The sequence below is a fragment of the Periplaneta americana genome, chromosome 11 (assembly GCF_040183065.1).
Source record: "Periplaneta americana isolate PAMFEO1 chromosome 11, P.americana_PAMFEO1_priV1, whole genome shotgun sequence".
NCBI lineage: Eukaryota > Metazoa > Arthropoda > Insecta > Blattodea > Blattidae > Periplaneta > Periplaneta americana.
In genome coordinates this window covers 118509706-118517808 of record NC_091127.1, presented here as the reverse complement: position 1 = coordinate 118517808, position 8103 = coordinate 118509706, and the positions used below count along the sequence as shown (strand labels likewise).

General features: G+C 35.7%; 1 long non-coding RNA gene across 1 annotated transcript; it reads left to right on the top strand.

Annotated features, from left to right (window-relative positions):
• Positions 1 to 2338: 2338 nt before the first annotated feature.
• Positions 2339 to 7680, top strand: LOC138709274 (uncharacterized). The gene is made up of 2 exons (XR_011334900.1): positions 2339 to 2462; positions 4373 to 7680. It is a non-coding gene; the product is annotated as an uncharacterized lncRNA (long non-coding RNA).
• The last annotated feature ends 423 nt before the right edge of the window (positions 7681 to 8103 follow it).

Here is an 8103-nt window from a genome sequence, read left to right as displayed (position 1 = left end):
CACAAGGTGTTTAAGAACAAACTGCAGAAAAGATCTACCAACAAGTGTTTTAAAACAAATTTCACTGCAAAGTGAAAAAAAAAAAGAAAGGGAGAGAGAGAGAAAATTCCGCCCCTACCCTGGAAATTGCCGCCCTAGGCATCTGCCTAGATTGCCTAGGCCAGGGCTGGGCGTCGAGAGCGGATCCAGACTCTAAACGGGGACGCTTAATATTCATCCGTCACTGAATCCATGCTGCGCGGTGTTCGGCGGGGAAGAAAGGGGATGAAGAGAAATCATATGACTCCCCGTGAGAGAGTAGAATCTGCTCTTGCTGCCCAGCCCTGGCCTAGGCCTAAATCCGGCACTGATCTTGCACTAATCATGAGGTCAATTACTTGTGTTTTGGAAATGTTATATTTAGTTTTGAAATAATGTACGTTGGCTCGTAGATTTCTTTCTTCTCTGCATCAACCTCCTCAGGTTGGTTATCCGCGGTCTCGAACCTAATAGTAGGCTCCAGAATGAGGGCGGTCTCTTTAGCACGATCTACTGCTATGACGCCAACTCTCCTATTGCCTCCTGCCGTGGCTAACAAGTAGACCTCTCCAGTTCGCCTGTGCGTTTTCAGAATGAAACATATACTGACATATAGTTTGCATTGGTAGAGTTTATTGATGTATCTTTTTTTTTAGCTGCTAATGGCCATGGGAAATGGAGGTAAAAATTCGAAGTGATCTTCAAAGACATAAATAGATATTAATTAACGTATTTGCCGATTTATCAGTCTTAATGGGAAAAAATGCGGCGGTAGGCAAAGTGCAAGTCACCAGCATTCAAAAAGTGATCAAAATAGAACTTTGCAGTGCTCGAAGAGCATCTGATGTAGAAAGAACCGCCACAAATGTTGCAAAAGTTAACTCCTGGTATGTGAAAAGCGTACTGCTTCGGCACTATGGCCCGGTTTCTTCAACCTTTGTTAATCTATAACAGTGTGTTATTCCATTTTAACTGTAAACTTAACAGTTGAAGCATTTCTTCAACTAGGTACTGTTAATACTAACAGGCTGTTAAAACCTATGTTAATTTTACTGCCCTATTTCATGCAGTTAAATCATTTAACTCTCTGTCAGCATAGAAGTATCCAATATGGCTGGTGCGTTAGATGCTGAACTTACAGGCTATATCTGGATTATTTAGAAAATAATATCCATGAATACATAAACAGAGAGGTTGATTTCTGTGATTTGACAGACCAGAAGTTCATACAAAGGTAAAGGCTATTTTCTGCCAAGCCTCACTTTTCGCTTTCAACTTAGATCCGTTTGTTTGTTTATTCTCATTAATTGGTTTATACTGCAAAATAATTTCCAGCAGAAGGTTTCTTTCGAACGAAGATAAATTAGCCCCAAGATTTCTTTTTGTTCCAGTGTTTTCCATTTCATAACAGCAATACCAATACGCCGCTCCACGCTATTGTGATACAGACGAGGAAAGAAGCAGAAATCAAACCTATCCTCTCTGAATCAAACAACGGAAACAAGCGAGAATCGCAATTGTCAGAGTTCAGAAAACAGAAGTGAGCCTATACTTGGTTATAGGTTATGGTTAAACTCTAGAATCTCTGGTCCTAACAGAGAGTTAACAACAAAATGTTAAAATGTGAAATATAAAGTTAAAGAAACACAATATTTTTAACAGCAATTCATACTTTTAACTTACAGTTAATTAACGCTATGTTAGGTGCATTTTAAGAAAGGTTGAAGAAATCGGGCCTATATATGTTATTTAATGTCTTCTTTTACTCGGTTATTTCACGACCCTGTATCAGCTACTAGGTTACTTAGTCTATGGAACTGGTGATATTGATGATATTTGGCGTGATGAAGCAGAGAATTCGCATTGGATTAACCTCATATACGTATTTAATTTGGGGAATACTTCGGAAAATTCCCAAACGTGTAACCAGTTCATGAGGGAATTAAACCCACGCCGAAGTGGAGCTCTGGTTCAGCAGATGAACGCACCTGCTGCCAGAGCAACGCCGATGGCATATTTTATGTGAAATACGGAAATCTTCTCTCCACCTTCTAAAACCTAATCTAATAAAATTACATATGTTTCACCAACTCTGAAGATAAATCTCCGACGTGCGATTATATTATTATTATTATTAAATAATCCTTAATTTAATTAAAATGTTATCTGCCATTGTGTATATATTAAAGAACAAATAAATTTTGAACTTGTTCTCCATAATTTTCGCGCACCACACCCAGCAAGATACCACTGTTGACGTCACTGCGATAAGATATGTGTTTATGGATTGTGGCTTGATAACAGCTAACGGATATCGAATATATTTTGTGTAACATTAAATGAAGGGTATAGAAAGATGTTCGGAGTCGCTGCGAATAATTACAGATGAAATGTAATTTGATTTAGTTATAATCAAGTTATATTCGACTGATATTGTTCCTCAGGTGAGTTGTTTTTCTGAATTGCTCTGTATATTTTATGTAGTTTCAGGTCTCAATTTAAATAACTTTATATTTTATACTGAATACATAATGAAAAATCAGACACATCTCTGTCAGCTGGCAGATTTTCATTACGTAGATAGCAGTTATATTGCTGAAGGATCTCGCAGTCTTCGATTTTTATATACATTCCATAACTACAACCTTTATATTTCACGGACGAATGTAATAACAAATTCTGTTATTTACATTGAAGACGTGATGGGCAAATGAATTGTGTGAAATTACGTATGCATTAAGTCTATTACTTGTGAAAAATGGTGTGCAAAATATTAACCTGTTATCTGCGACAGTTATGTAACTTCTCCATTATCTCATAAACGTATAAGATTGCGTTAATATTATTCAAGCAATACTTATATACTCTTTTGAATTACCGGTAAAATAACTTTCAAAACAGAACTTCAGATACAATTTTGTGAGTAACATAAATTGTTATTAAATAAGATTTTTGGGTTCGTAGGTCAATATTGATTTTTTTTAGCATTATTCTCTATTAACAAAGAAGAGAAGCGTCATTGCGCGGTTGTTAAAAACGAAGGCTTAAATTGGTCAGTGCTTGATGCGATACACAGTTAAAACGAATTCATCTTCAGATCTATTTTCTGTTTTTTTAATTCAAACATAAACTAACCAATTTTATTTCCCGAATCAATATGTAGGCCTCCTTCTTCGATGCATGACTTAAAAGTTCTTCACAGACTAACTTGTTTTAAAGTAATGTTCCTTAACCAGCGTTACCTGTTTATTAACTTCAGTGGTTATCAGAACATTATAATACGAATTTGTCAATATTGGCATATACCGGTAGGCAAAAGAATAGCCTTTACTCTCTCCAGGAAATAAATGTGAGTTCAGAGAATACTAATAGTAATAATAATAGTAATAATAATAATAATAATAATAATAATAATAATAATAATAATAGTAAATAATAATAATAATAATAATAATAATAATAATAATAATAATAATAATAATAATAATAAAACTGGTTATAAATATATTCAAATTACACTGTACAACAGGTTTTATTTATTTTTGTGCTGGATCCTCAAAAGGCCTGTATTAAGGACACTTTGATACGTAACACATCACAAAACTCATATTCAAACAAACTTTTCTGTTTCAGAGTTTCCAACAAATCTTCCAAATCACCTACTCATTTCCCTTTTACACTGTTGCAATGTTTTAATCTTAGTTTTGTACACCTAACATTTTTTCCTTAGGTTGCTTATTCGTGCGTTTTGTTTACATACATTAACTAGTTGTCGCGTGTCCCCCAGCCGACCGTAGTGACTACGTATATTCATTTCCTATCAGCTGTACTGTCCATTCACTGATGTTTTACCTAGGGGATGGGGAGCACTCTTCCCAGCAGATAGAGTTTTAGCTAGTGAAAGGGAGTAGTGTTTACTTAGTCTGAAGCAAGTCAAGGTAGTACTATGTGTCAGAAAAACCTGTGATCACCTATTTTCACACCAAAAGGATAGCAGATAGGTTTTTAACTAACGTAAGTGTTGTGAACAAATATTAATACGATGCTACAACCTCACCTAACAGTGCACATTAATTTCGTTCTTATGTTACCTGTAAGAGAACATAGCAATTTTGCTCAACTTTGAGGAATTCATGATTTTTTTTTTTTTTTTTTTTTTTCAAATTTAGCCACAGTTTTCTTTCAGTAAATATTTCTCTTACGTATAAGTTAAATGAAGCGGGCAACAGCAAACAATCTTGTCTCTAAAATGACTCTTCCTTCAATTTCAGTGCTTCTTTTCTTATTACATTTATCCATATTCCTGCATTGCATGTAATATCTTGAAAAAAAAATTAATTTGTCTTTCTTTCAGATCAGATGTCAAGATGGTAATGCATCTATACAATATAGCACTTGATGCATTTGCCAACCATGTAAGAAAGGTCTTCAGTGAATTGATTGAAAAAGATGCATGCAAGGAAGAACAAGTTCAGAAATCCGATATGGCCAAACAAATCTCAAAAGATATGAAAATAATTTTATTTGAAACACTTCCTCTTCCTCTGGTCGATCAAGTGACAAATACTGTGTTGTCCAGCATAGATTTGGAATGCCCAGCTTATCCTTTGGGATGGCAAGAAGAAATTATACACGACATAGTGGGCAGCATCATTCATCCGGCTGTGACTAGAATAGAAGCATTTCCAAACAATCTCTGTTGCCCTCATCCATTTTCATTGCACGGGTATGAGAATATGTCGGTTATTTCTGCAATAGGTAAGCATCTCCAGACCCTTACAAAACTAAAAACTCTACATCTTAAATACGAATACCATTTAAATAGGCGGGACATGAGGAATATCTCTTTTCCAGAGCAGTTACAAAGTTTTGGTGGCCAATTGAATTTTAGAAATCTTGAATTATTGGCCGAATCTTGTAAGTTCTTGAAACATTTGAATATAATGGATTCAGAGGACATTTCTGACTCAAGTGTGGACATTATCCTCAAATTTAGACACTTGGAGGAACTTAATATTGCAGAAACAAAAATATCGAGTGATGGGATAACTCGTCTGCTGAAAGGATTTTCATGCGTTGGAGATTCACTAGTTTTGAAGACATTTGGGTGTGATAATGTCAATTTTGATCATTGTAATTTAATCGCTGAAAAACTATCTCACCTTCGACTGTTTTTATTCAATTTTGAAGGAGAATTATCTCTGTTATCAAAATTGCAGCATTTAATGGGGCTGTCTGTGAGCGCCATCTCAAACGAATTTTCTGAACATCTTCCATTGTTTGGCAGAGATCTTGTTTTCTTGAATTTAAAGTACGCTAACGACGATTTTGATGCACACGATTTACGTATCATTGGAGAGATATGCAAATCTCTCAAATGTCTGAAGTTCTCAGCTGATTGTGAACAGATCAGTGAAGAATACGATAATCTTTTGCAAGCCCCCGAGTTACACAGTGTTGTTTGTCTTCACAGTGATTGTGAATGCAGTAGTGACGATGCAGAAAATAGTCGACGCGTAATGATGTACTTATTGTCAAAATGCTTCAACGTTAAAAGTTTGGATGTCAATATCAACTGCTGTGAAGTGAGTACTTTTTTTGAAGACCTTATTTCTGTGAATCCTCTTGAATTCCTGGAAGTGTATTCGGGTTCCTACTGTACGAGTAGTTGTGTAGATATTATTGATGTTGCAAAACTTTTGATTGAAAATTGTCCAAATCTTAAATTCTTGCGTGGATACTCCCACGAACGTAATATGTATGAAAGTAGAGGTATAAAATTTCTCAATTAATGTATATTTCAGTTAGAGAGCGTCTGTGACTGAAGTACCAGCGCGGAGCCCGGGTTCGATTTCTGGCCAGTTCGTAATTAAATTAGTGGTGGACAAAGCAGATGTTGCAGAGCATTTTACTCGGGGTACTCCCGTTTTCTTCTATCATTACGCTAACATTTTCCACTTCATTTCCATTTCCCATCTTTGATTACCATCTCAACGAATTTGGACCGCATGGTAAATGGTTGTTAGTTGGTGGTGATATTATGTACCGTGAACTGCCCCGTGGACTAATGGTACCTCGTGGGACTGCAGTTAAGGGATCGCGGTGATGCCTGCGTGCAAAGGTAAAGGGATTCTGTAGTCTGTATGGGAGTCCGGGAGCGGCCCGTATGGGATATGTAGTGGGAAGGCCTTAGGGCATTTCAAATAGCACAATGCGCCCAACCTAGCGGACTACGTGTGAGAGCAGTCCCATCACCTTAAAAGGGTCTAATATCATTCGAAATGCGCATCTGGAAACTATGGTCTTGTTAGATTCGTGAAAATAAAATATTTCAGTAAGGGTATTACAATCTTAAAAGTGAGAAATATATTGGTCTATTTATCTTCAGTGTTATTCAATGTAGTTTATTAAAACTGACGCTGCTTGGACAAATAAGTTATATTAGTTTCAGTTTTTCAGTTTTCTATTACTAATATTAATACCGGTAATTATTTCCTCTTGAAACTTACACAATCCTAGGAAATCAGCGGAAGACAACTGACTTTCTGGTTTTAAATAAATAATAATGATTGTAACTTGCTTGATGGTTTTACTTTCGCCAGAATCTTAAATTCATAAACCAATCACAATAACTGCTTCTCACATGGACGATCGGGCAGGTATGAAAGAATAGCGATAAAAATTCTGTTCTTCACTTTACTCCACACATTGGCATCAGGTGTTTATTTTTCGACATATTCCTTCCATCTTAAATACATTTTCAGCCACCTTATAGTTTCCTCTCTCAAACGCATAATCCTCAATACTACATTGTTCTCGATAGCATTGTAGCATTTGTGCCGTTGGATCCAAAGTTAGCGGGTTCGAACCTGGCCGAGGACGATGGAATTAAATGGGCAATAAATTCCTTAGAATAGTTTCCTCTGTGAGGGAAATAAAACTCTGGGCCCAATGCCGTAACAGTGCCGTAGATTTACTTACATACAAATGCTTTTTAAGGAACCCGAAGGTTCAGTGCCGCACTAACATAAGCCCGCCATCGGTCCCTATCCTGTGCAAGATTAATCCAGTCTCTATCATCATATACCACCTCCCTCAAATCCATTTTTATATTATCCTCCCATCTACGTCTCGGCCTCCCCAAAGGTCTTTTTCCCTTCGGTCTCCCAACTAACATTCTATATGCGTTTCTGGATTCGCCCATACATGCTAGATCCCTGCCCATCTCAAACATATAGATTTAATGTTCTTAATTATGTCAGGTGAAGAATATGATGCGTGCAGTTCTGCGTTGTGTAACTTTCTCCATTATCCTGTAACTTCATCCCTCTTAGCCCAAAATATTTTCCTAAGAACATTATTATTATTATTATTATTATTATTATTATTATTATTATTATTATTATTATTATTATTGTCTTCAAAGAAAGGTACTTTATTGACTGAAATTTTATCTATATGAAGGGCAACAAATTTTGAACGTTTCTCGGCAATTTCCACGCACCACACAGTTCAAGATAACATTGTTGACGTCACTACGATAAGATGTGTTTTTTTCTGGATTTTGGCTTGATAACAGGTAACGGCTATCGAATGTATTTTTATTTAACTTTGAATGTATTTTTATTTAACTTTAATTAAAGCGTATACATTATATTGTTAGCTGAAGTTTAATTTACTTCTGTTAAAGTCTAGTAGTGAATTAATTTTGTGCTCCTGCTGAGTTGTGTTTTGTAATGCTCTGTGTATAGTTTCGGGCGTAGATTTAATATGCTTCGCGTTTTATAGTTTCATACTGAATGCATATTACATGAATATGTGTGTATGTGTGTTAGAGATCAAACGTAGCTCTGTCAACTGATAAATCTTCATCACAGAGATAGGAGAATAGGTACCATAAGATTTAATATTATATAAAGTCCATAATTATGACCTTTATATTTCATAGACGAACGCAATAACTGTAATTATATTATTTAAAGTAAATTGTGTGATATAAAGTACAAATACCTTCTATTATTTGCGACGTATTGTGTGCCAATATTAGCTTGTTTAAACCGCGACATTTGTGTCACATCTCCAGTA